Source organism: Rhincodon typus, chromosome 26 (assembly GCF_021869965.1).
Source record: "Rhincodon typus isolate 14 chromosome 26, sRhiTyp1.1, whole genome shotgun sequence".
Taxonomy (NCBI): domain Eukaryota; kingdom Metazoa; phylum Chordata; class Chondrichthyes; order Orectolobiformes; family Rhincodontidae; genus Rhincodon; species Rhincodon typus.
This window is the reverse complement of record NC_063357.1, coordinates 25,618,743-25,630,711: the sequence shown is the minus strand read 5'-3', so window position 1 is coordinate 25,630,711 and position 11,969 is coordinate 25,618,743. Positions and strand designations below refer to the sequence as shown.

The window sequence follows — 11,969 nt, the reverse complement described above, 5'->3', positions numbered from 1 at the left end:
GGGCCTAGACCCTTCATCAGAAAAGGGGGAGGGGAAGGGGGTTCTGAAATAAATAGGGAGAGAGTGGGAGGCAGATAGAGACCCCCTGAGGGAGGAGGGTAACTTCTTCAGGCTAGGCATCCTTGGAGGCTTCGCAGTGGGGTTAAAATTGAATCGGAGATAGTAGGAACTGGAGAATCCGAGACAGCAAGGTGCAGGGCTGGATGGACACAGCAGGCCAAGCAGCAGCGTAGGAGCAGAAAGGAAAAAAGCAAGTTAATCACCATTCAATTAATGGCTCCTGGGTTTGGGGTATGTTGGCAAACAGCCAAAACTGCCATGCAGCACTGGGCAGAGACAGTTCTGAAGTCTGCTGATTAACATTGGAGTTGAGCACTTGATGCTTGTAGCACTGGGGGCATGAGGTCTATCCCAACTGAAACTTAACAATAGATTTATGTTGTTGGAAATGCCTCAAAGAGTAAACTTTGTAGTTCTCGCTTTACTCGTTGGATTATGCTGTTAAACCAACGAGGTTAAACTACAAAACAATTGCCTAGTTTTCCATGGGTATTTCCTGAAGGGTGCTGGATCTGGACTGTGTGCCTGTTGATTTTTGACAAATGGCTTGTATTTTAAAGGCCTTAAAATGTCTCCATGCAGAATTCAGAGGGATGTCCAGTCCATGTGAGGTGACCTTTGGAAACTCTTTTATTACCAGGAAAGGAAGTTGAAGCATTGAATGGTAGGTTTGTCTGCTGCTCCGTTGGTTTGAGAAGTTCTGCCTTTTTCTGGAAGTATTTTGTCACTTCCATCAGGTTCTATTCCAAGAACCCTTGATGAGAAGGAAAGCTGCACATATAAATTTATTGTGAAATCAGGATAGATTGCAGCATTGCTGATAATGATACAGCACAGCAGGAATTTATTAAACCCAATGTGTCTGTCTTTGAGTCAGTTTCTCACTCCCTGCTCTTCCCTGATGGCCAAAGCTAATTCGCAGGACTATTGTTCAAGTGCGAGTTCTGTAGTGATGAGTTTTCTGTTCAACTGCTGTGTGAAAAACAATGAACATAAAATAATTTTGTTCTGAACAGGACTGCTTTTGTCATAACTCATACTTTATTAGATTCAGGCTTTGACATGCATTTTGGATCTCATGGCTTTTTTTTTTCCCTCTAAAGCTGTCAAGACTCCTCAGAAGTAAATCACTTCCTGGCACTTCCGTCTTCAGGTATGTCAAGTTTATTTTTATAGTTAAAACTTGCATGTGTCTGAGATCAGTTTTAAAATGCACTGTCGTATCTGCATCCAGCAGTAGTTCCTGGTGGATGTTCATAAAACAGTGCTACACTAATTCAGCATTTTGCATCGTTGGTTGGCAGGCTCATTGTGTTTGTTAACTTGGTTTTTTTTGCTGATACATGTAACACTATATGTTGATCTGAGTTAAGCTTGGTATGTTTCTAGTAAAACCATTGATTCTTTTTAAATTTAATAGGCCTGTCAGAGCTCAAGACTGCAGTGATTGTTGCACTAAATTCTTGAACAGGTACAGCAGTTTTTTTTTTGTTTTTTTTTTTTTGAAAATAGCCTCTTGCAATGCAAAAATTGAATAAATAACAGCCTGTCAATTTTCCAAAAGTTACTGTATGACGTTTTGGAGTTCTAGGCTGAAGCTAAATATGTAGCTTCACTTGGTAAAATAAACTACTTGTAATGTGAGACATTGGTCACTTACCAAGGCTGCCAGAATGACTGACTGTTTCTGATCTGCTGTGGAGTTGACCATAAAGAAACCATCCCAGCTGACTGCATAGTTAACAATTGGTAAGTTAGTTGGGAACATTACCCTGCTCTAAAACAGAACTGTGCTTTATAGTTTAATGCTGGCAGCCTGTAAACAAAACTACTAGATTTAACTGAATTACCCCCCCCCCCATGAAAATATTGCCAAGATATGATTTCTTTTGGCCTTCTGGATAGAAGACAATTAAACAAGCAGGTAAATTATGGTTATGAAGTATAAATTGCACACTGATCAATCCATGCATAAAGTGGCACCATGTCCAATCTGTCTGATCAGCTCTGCTTCCAGAGTGTAGGATCTTGTTCCTTATCCAATGGGTTTAGTCGTTGACTTGCCTGCAACAGTAGCTGCAGTCCATCAGTGTCCCAGAAGCAATTGTCACCCAAAAATGCATTTGTGAAGAGCTAGCTTCACAAATGCTGATAGCATAAATGTCCCAGTGATTCTCTTTATCATGTGTATTAACTCGTTATGTGGCTTGATTAACACTGGCAAAAGTGTAGAATGGCCTTAGAATTGTCCCCTTTGCCATTTGTTCTAACCCCACCTGAAGCTTCATGTCCCTTAAACCATTCTTCACTAGTTGCAAGTTAGAACTACAGATTGGCTTCTGTCAAGCTGGTGAGCTGTTATTTGGCCAGCCAGTAGTGTGGATTTTCTCGTTGGCCAAAAGCAGTTTGAGCTCATGACTACCTTGCTCCTTCTGAGTTAGTTGCACTCTCAAACTGGGATCAAACTAGAGATTTTCCTGGTATTGGGTGTCTATTTAGCACCTTGTCAGTAATAGGCAGCACTTTGTACTGATTCAAGTACAGAATTGACAGCATTATTTACTGACTGGCTTGTGCATATTTTCCATAGGTTGGAGGACACTAATAAAAGTCTTGATACCAAACAAAGGGAAAGAGTATGAAAATATTTTGGGTGGACTTGGTGTCAAAATGGCCGCTTGTATTCCAGGCAAGTTGTTTTTTTTCTTAATTGCTTTGATTCTTCCTGCTCTAACACCTGCATATGGCTATCTGCAGGCACAAATACTTCATGTTACATTTTTGTGGTACTTGCTATAGGTTCAGGCCTGGTCACTTCAAAGAGGGTTTTTGGTGCAAATCCAAAAACTCTTTACGCTATGACCGAAGAGTATCATCCTGTGTTAGTTACTGCAATCATGTGTTTTGTAGTATATGCTCATGGGATACACATACACTTTAAAGCAAGGCTGAAATTTGAGCACAACCCCTACAACGTAACTTAATGGTCAGCTTTAATCTCTTGTCATTGTGTTAACTCTGCTGAGCTTCACTGAAATGAGACTTGTTTACTGACTGGTCAAACCATCTAAAATTTGATGAAACATCCTACTTTATTTGATTCTGATGCTATTTTGGGTTGGCACACACTATTCTCTCATTTGCTTTATTGTGCGAAAGGAATTTTTTTAAAGATGTAATATATACTGCATCGAATGCTTGTATGGACATTTTTATATTTTACTTTCTTTACTCTGCTTTAGGAAATGCTGGAAACATAGAAAATGGAAACCTGACTGAAGAGACCTAGTTAATGGTCACTGTTTGTGTTAAGCTACATAAAAACTCATTTCTTCTGTGATATTTCGCATGTATGTTCACTGTTGGCCGCATGCAAATTGAATCTAGCTTTGGAATGCTGTGTTAGGGTTCATTAACAAGAACTGAGAATTTGCAATGTTCTTTAAGATGTGCATTTGGTTCATATAAATTTGTAGCTTACTTATTTCATAACAAAGTAATTGGTAACCTGTGATATTTCAGTTAATATATATATTGCCTCTAATTTCATAATGATTCAGTTGAGAAATTTTCACCTTGAGACAAGATTAGAACAGATGGTCAGTGAACTAGGCTTTGACCTCTTCAGAGAACCTGAATTTTGGGTATGGAATTTTCATTGAAGGGAAAACACTAGGGGAAGAGAACTTCTGAATATTTTGGCTAGATCCAAATTAGAAAACTTGAAGGTGAAGCAGAATGAACTGTTCTGATCACAACAAACTTGACCTTTTTGTGGGTACTTAACTCCAAATATGTTCAGATGTAGAGTTCAAAAGACATGGGTGCCAAATTTGTGGTGTTTGTATAGTCCAAATTTGTTTTGTGGGTTATCACAAATGAAATAAATTGTGTTAAATCACATTAGATAATTGAATTAAAATCTATAACGGGGTTTAAAATATGCTGTGGACATTTGTCTCTTGAACAGTTGGATTTAGTAGATTATTTAACTACGAAACACTAACTGTTCCAATACAATAACATCCCATAAACACTTAGTAAAGGCAAATTCAGTAAAACAGATTGTCTCATGCAGTCCTCCAGTCAGGACAAAAAACTATCAAACAGTAGCAGGGAAAGATGTACTGCAGCTTTCAAACCCACTTCAAGACCCCAGCAACTGTTATTGAAAGCTAAAACTAAAAATCCTGACTCTGGAGTAGTTTAACCCTGTCCATTCAGACTACTACTCAACTTTTTAAACAAAACTGAAGCCCCTCAAGATATTTACTTTATTGGAGTCAAATAGACAGCTTGGCACCTCTGTCATAAAACCTCTTAAAAAGGACAAAATGCACCTCCTGAAGTCTTAGACTTGATATCATGTCATGATACTAAAATAACTGATCCCTAACTGGTTCTGGGGATCTGTCACACTCCACATTGGTACATGCATCAGGAATTCATTTTTCACATTAACTTGGTTAATCCAGTCTATATGCAAATTGGGGTTACTCATTACTGTATTGCCCACAAGCATTGTAGTGCACTTAATTTCTTGATTTTCATGTACCTCACATTGATACTACAGCTGGGTGGTTTGCTGTGTAACAACTTCCAGCAGCAGATAGTGATGGTATGGGGGAAAGCACTGAGTAGGGTAGTTAAAATTAGTTTAACCAATTTCTGTTGAAGGAAATGTTTACATTTCTACTATCTTGTGTAGAATATTTCCTAATTGGTCATGAAAGGTCCCTACACCTGGCCATTACTGCTCCTATCTTAACTAGTGCGTTTTTAGCATTTGGAATGCACCTCGTGACATTAAAGCTAGGCATCAAACTGGTATAGTTAACTGAAGAGAATTAAACTGTTAGTGTGCTAGTGTGAAATACTACTGAGACCAACAGATTCCAGTCATTTTTGATTCACAATTTATTCACAAATTATGGTGTCTATGGGCTTGGATGTTTGCAGCCAAGGACAAGAAATGGTATCTTAAATTATGAGCAAAAACAGAAAAACTCAACAGGAGCCCTGGAGATGAGATGAGCAGTTGAGTCCTGTGATGAATTTGTAGATTTCATATGCCAGGCAAAGTCACTAGGGGGCAGCAATACACTATCCCACTATATCAAAAGATTTTGCAACATCTTGACTGGCAGTACATGTCCTAAAAAAAATCTCTTGGAAGTTTTAATATTTTCAATGAAGATTTTGCATTACCCTTTTTTAGTTTAAAATTTAACCTGTGTAACTTGCACACTGAAAGGGGTTTCTTCTGTTTAGTGAGCTCCAATTTTATACGAGGCAAACTTGCAAGCAATGAAGCACTAGAAAGCTGAGTTGCAAGGGTTGCTATGGAAGAATTCAGATGGGGGCTTATGGAATAGCAAGGTACAGGCAGGGGAGAATTTCATAATGGGGAAATTCAGGGTGGGTGAATGAATGCCTGCCTTTCCTGAGCCCCACAGAGGAAATGGGGTTTTGGGTCATGAGCCCAACCACCTGAGTTTAGTGTGACTGAGAACATTACAAATGAAAATGTATTCCTGCTTTAGGAATATCTTGGCATATTCCACTTTACCTTCATCCTACTATTTGGTATATAGTACAAGCTGCAGTGCTGTGACTGGTCTTTTGGCACTAACCCTCACCTTTTGGGCTGTTAGTGAGGAAGACAGCAATGCCACTATTTAATCTGATCAGCTGTTCAGATGCTGATGATGCTGATACTGCTGAATGTTGAGAAGGTAGTATAGTGTTGGGATCTGCAGATGGTGAGCCACCAAGCATCAGTGAGCTGCAGCCTGGATGGAAGAAAGGATATTCCTTGTAGTGGTTTACTCAAGGTTAGGGTTTTTGTGACATAGGGAATAACTGAACACGCACAACATGGTGGCCAGGCTACCAAATACATACTCTTGGGTTTTACTCCAGGGCTATAATTTGTAAACTAGTTCATTGCAAAAGTTCCATATCTCTTCCACTTGATAGTTATAGTTAGATGAACTATGCTGTTATCGTTTATTGAAATCTGCAAAATTTGCAATGAATAGATAACTGAATAAAATGTTTATAGTTGAGACGAGTATCAATCAACACTCTTTCTAGAATAGTTAAATGGAGTACTCTACATCCTATAAATTTCAGAGCTAAAGCTGTGGTCGTCATAGTCTCCCTGGGGCTGCTGTCAGGGAGGTGACTGGTGCTTTAACTTGAGGGTTACTATGCCTCTGGCAAGGGCAGCAGTTCAGAAGGAGAATCCTTTATGGTAACCTTGTTCAATTCAGGAATTGAACCATGCTGTTGGCATCACTCCTCATCACAAGCCAGCCTTCCAGCCAATTGAGTTAATCTTTGTGAATACCTCATCTGAAAGACAGCGCCATCATCAATTTTGAGCCTTGTGGGAATTGTTCTTATTCCTGACACCATGGGAGTGTCTTGTCTGTTACAGTTTAAGTTTTCCATTAAACTGCATTTTTTTAATGATTTTATGCTTAAGTCTGTTGTAGCAGCTGAACGCACAGTCTTGATATTTGTAGATGAGTCAATATAGTACCTGGGTATTACAGAAAGCATAGTTAGTCAAAGATATCCTTATCTTATTGGTGCCGTTGCATCTGCTTGGAATAGTATCTATGTTGTAGCAAAAATCAACTGAGTGGGATCTATTCATTGTGTGGGTTTGGAAGCCTAAGCTTGGATCTTTCCCCATTGATGTTCATCCACTTTAAAAACACTACTGAAAGGACACTTCCCATTTCTGTCAATAATGATGTTGCTGACAAAGAACGAGGCTCAGAAAATTATCTGCTGGCAGTAAAATTAGAGGTAGATGGTAGTGACATCTGAATTTTGGGCATCCTTGGATTTGCTTTCATCATGACATGCTATTCACAACAATGCCATTTTATGACGTTAAGTTGTTTACTTGATGACATTGGATGGCAAGTTCTTGATGAGCTATTGTGCACACAAAATCCATGTTTGGCTTATCACCAATCCAATTTGCAGTTTTCAAAAACTTGAAAAACCCATATGAGGCATTTGGAATCATGGTGGCCTTGGAATCTCAACTAATATTTGTGGCATGCCATACTGTCCAAATTGGTGGTATCATGAGAAACATAAAGGGGGGGGGAAAAAAACAAGCTTTATCACTGACCAAACAGCAGAGGTCCTTGGCTTGGATCTTCTGTAAATACAATGCTTAATTTAATTTGCATGCAACAAGGACAATGTAGCCATGTGCCATAAATGGAAGCTGACAGACAACCTGAAATGTGATTGTAGCTATGTGTCCCTAACCATGAAACTCAACAGCCTACCCACTGGATGTGTTGTGGGATGCAGCTCATTTGTCTGTTCTGCATCTCGGGAAGCCAGCAAATAGGTAGCCAATACTTCAATCTTGTTACTAGCTAATATCATGTTTGACAAAAGATTATAAATCGAAATTGTGTTCTCTGCTTGGTTTCTTTTTTTAGGAAATATCATGCAGAATGTTTAAGCATAGCCCTTGTTTTATGTGCCCTGACAACAAACAAACTTGTTACACAAATTCACGGCAGCAGACTGGATTCTGATCAGAACTAGCTACAAGTGTCAGCAGGTTATTCACTAAGAGATATCATATGAGAGTTCTGTGTGCTCATAGGTATGCTTTCCAGCAGGAATTGCTCAGAAATGAGAAACCTGGCTCATGTTTTTTCTTATTATTCTATCAAGCCAAAGAACTCCCAAGATTAGATGTAGAACATTTCTTGATTCTACAACACTGCTACATCTAAACCTATGTCAACTGAGTTGTGGAATGCTGTCAAAATTGAATTGAATTAGCTTTATTGTCACATGTACTCATTGAGTACAGTGAAAAGTTCATAAGTTGCCATCTTAGGTACAGATTACCTGGGTGCAATCCTTAGTTACAGAATTGAGAAATGAAAGATAGAGGTTACATTACAGCAATACACAGTATAACCATAGGTCAGAAACAAGAAGCAAAGTTAAAGACAAACTTCACAAACTGTCTGCAAAAGACCAACACAGGGGGCCTCCATGTGGTCTGCCACCTCGCTTCACGCTGGTTGCCAGCATACCTGCTCTGGCCGATGGTCGCAGTTGACTCAATCCGCACTGGGCTGCTGTTTGGCAGCATCACCAACCTAGCTTCAGAGGACTGGGCTGGGTCCCTGAGGCTGAGAGAGGGGGAATAAGAAAGAAAAAGGTCAGAACAGACGAGTTGAAGGATCCTACTCCACTAGCCTCTTAATTTCCCTTAACCCTGCAAAATATTATTACTCATTAGTATAATTAATGACAATTTTTATTCATTATCAACATTGCTGCAACTTTTTTCTCTATTATAGTCTGATATTTATTGTACTGTGCGATATATTCAGTGCTACTGCACAGCACTAGAATAAAGAAAAGTAAACTTGCGTTTATATGCTGCCTTTCATAATTATTGACATATTGCAAAGTACTTTACAGCTAAAGAGTACTTTAGAAATAATATTGGTGGCACATTAAGTATGGCAATCGCTGTGTTGCCGCACACTACCTGATAATTCATTCATAACTTAATTCCATTTTGTTACAGGGATTCAACAGCTCTGGCTGACTGTCTTCTTCCCTGCAAACAAAAAAAACCATGGTGGATTTTAAGGGTTACAAGCTGACAAGTAAAAACATGTAAAAAGATAAATCAATTTTTTTTTTCTTCTCCCAGTTGGCAGTGCTTATGAAGCACTTGCAGTGGTTTGTTTTCCTCAATCTCCATTTGTTGAAAAGAAAACATTTAATCACAAGTTGGCAATGAGAAGAAGGCTAGAAACAAATCTTCTCTGTGCAAAATTTGGCAAGATCATTTTCATACCTGTTTCTTATTGGAACACCGATTACAGTTTGCTGGGAGGTTGATACACAATCTTCCCACCTTCCCTATTTTTGTATGGTCATAACCTCTGCTTTAAAAATTAAGGTACTCCACTAAGTCCTTCAAATGGGTTGCCTCTTACGGGTTGGAATCTATTCATTCTTTTGGAGGAATAGCCCACAGCATTTATGAATTGCCCATGATAAATCAATTTTTATTTTTTTGTTCTGCCAGTTGGCAGTGTTAATGAAGCATTTACAGCAGTTTGTTTTCCTCAATCTCCATTTGTTGAAAAGAAAACATTTAATTACAAAGGTTGGCAATGAGAAGAACGCGAGTCCCTCAAATGGGTTGTCTTTTAGAGACTGGAATCTATTCATTCTTTTGAGAGGAATAGCCCGCAGCATTTATGAACTGTCCAGACACTTACAGCATGTTCACAATAGATGGCACCATCTGGAAAGAATTACAGCTCAGTGAATTACACAGCCAACCAAAACTAACCTAAGCAAAATCATGATAGGAAAAAAAAGGGTGTGATATCTGATATGAAGTGGTAGCTTGAACCAACATAAGGACATACAGTCCTTGTACTGTAGGTGAAAATGACCTAAAACAAAAAAATTAATCTTGGGCAATGCACTATAATCAGCAAACTGATTTAAGGTTTCAAACCATTTTGATCCAATTGCAATATTAGTGTTGGAGAAAATTCTAGTTATTCCTTGTGGTGAAATTTCACTGGTAAATTTGATTTTTGATCTGTATTAAATATGGCAATATTCCATTTCATAAATTTAAGATTATATTTGCTATGGAGACTGCACCATGTAAGCTACAGTTTTAATGTATTTAACAGTTTAAATTCAGTCAGCTTTTGACATTCTGCCTCATGTTCTTTTAATGCTTGAATGCCTCCTGGAATGCACATAGGTGAGTTGTCATCCTTGGCTACTTATTTAGTAGGATTTATGAATATGTGATATATTATCAGTGATCCAATCTAATTGGTCTGGTTTAAAGTATAAAATATTAATGAGAATTTTCTATCCAAGTTCTTCCTCTTTTTTTTTTTTTTTTCCTGTTTGTCCTATCCATTGCTGGACTGTTTCTGTAGGTTCTTGTTACTGTCTACTAATTCACCCACATATCATATGTTAATCCAGAGACTGAAGTCTGAATTTTTTTTTCTGTACCGAAGTTAAAGCATATCTTGTTTCTCTATGCTAGGATATTAAGACTTCAGTAACTTCTGTACAGCCTGGAAACAAATCTTCTCTGTGCAAAATTTGGCAAGACCATTTTCATACCTTTTTTTTGATTCTTTATTGGCATACCGATCACAGTCTCCTGGGAGGTTGATGCACAATCTTCCCTCCTTCTTCCCTATTTTTGTATGATCATAACTCTGCTTTAAAAACTAATGTACTCCACTAAGTCACTTGTTATTGGGATTTGGTCCTTCCTGAATCAGTTGATGTTGCTCCATGACCTCTGTTTGTCTGCTCAGTTGAATTGCCTTTGTGAAGGTTAAATCATGTCTCAACGACATGTGGCCAAAACAATGCCTCGATAAGGATTCTATCCGTGATTAGTTCATCTTTTGAAAGTCTGTATGGATCATTTGTAAATGCATTATTAATACTTCCTCCTTTTTCTTTGGATATGCTTGATAAATTTAATGCAGTCAAGAATTAATTTGCAGATTGAAGTAGATATGAAGTACTTTTATTAATTCATCTCATTGTCACTTCTTCCTTATCAATGTATCTGATTAGGGTATCATCTGCACAGCCAACCATCGCATATAATTACATGCTGACCATCTCTGCTTCTCAGTGAAATCTGAAATAGTGAGAGATTTGGTACATTTGACGTAATTCAGTCATGCTCCTGCTTACTTATCACTGCAGTCTTTCACTCTTGCTAACTCTTTCTAATATTCTTGGTTATGTCTGATTATAGAGTCTACTTGCACAAAATAAAACAACGATTTTATGAAGAAACATTTTACTGTGGCTTCACTTTGTTACAAGATTTGACGAGAGAGCAAGGCCATGTGCCATTGCTTCATTTACTATAATTATGTATATAATCTTAACATATTGCCAGTTAACCTGTTATACTACAATATTAACAGGAAAATATACAATAAACTTTTACCAATAGTTTTCTGACAAAGAGCATATCCAGTGTCCAATATATCTAGAGGCCCAGATAGTCATGCTGCATGTTGAAGGATAAAGAAACACTGGAATCAGACTTGCAGCTGATTTGATATATTGTGAATATATTTAATGTAAAGCGAATAATAAATTGGGGACAACATAGCAGGTCAGGCAGCATCACAGGAGCAGGAAAGTTGACATTTTGGGATGGGACACTTCTTCACAATTCTGAAGAAGGGTCCTGACCCAAAACATCAACAACTTTCCTGCTTCTCTCTTGCTGCCTGACCTGCTGTGTTCCTCCAGCTTCACACTTTGTTGTCTCTGACTCCAGCATCTGCAGTTCTTGACTATCTGTGTAATAAGTTGCACCCTTAAAGGTTTTTAGGGCTGATGGGCTATAAACATATTTGTGTATCAATGATATTTTCTTGGGATGTGATTTCTTTTGGTATAGTGCCCTATGCAATCATTGTTTTGGGGCCAAAGTAGCTATTGATGAAAAGATTCAGCACTGCCTCCAGTGTGCTAGTGCAGCCTTTAATTCCCTGAGGAAAAGGGTGTTCAAGGACGAAAACATCAAATCTGAAACCAAGATCATGGTTTACAGAGCTGTGGTGATTACTGCCCTCCTCTATGTCTGTGTGATATGGACTGTCTCCAGCCGGCACCTCCGAGGTACCCGAGCGTCTTGATCAGCTATGATGGGCTGGGCATGTCCATCATGACCAACATGAGTTTCCCCAAGCAGGTGCTCTACTCCCAGCTTCCAAACCACAGGTGAGCCCCAGGTGGACAGAGGAAACGCTTCAGTGATACCCTCAATGCTTCACTGGTGAAATGTGGCATTCCCACAGTCACCCTGGAATCATTGG

The 11,969-nt window shown here is 38.6% G+C and overlaps 1 long non-coding RNA gene and 2 other non-coding genes across 3 annotated transcripts; all 3 read left to right on the top strand.

Annotated features, from left to right (window-relative positions):
• Positions 1-398: 398 nt before the first annotated feature.
• LOC125486220 lies at positions 399-533 on the top strand. Its single transcript, XR_007264910.1, has one exon. It is a non-coding gene; the product is annotated as a small nucleolar RNA SNORA18 (small nucleolar RNA).
• LOC109927451 lies at positions 417-2,755 on the top strand. Its single transcript, XR_007264841.1, has 4 exons — positions 417-724; positions 1,164-1,213; positions 1,481-1,531; positions 2,651-2,755. It is a non-coding gene; the product is annotated as an uncharacterized LOC109927451 (long non-coding RNA).
• On the top strand, positions 1,272-1,407 carry LOC125486217. Its single transcript, XR_007264907.1, has one exon. It is a non-coding gene; the product is annotated as a small nucleolar RNA SNORA8 (small nucleolar RNA).
• Positions 2,756-11,969: the final 9,214 nt, after the last annotated feature.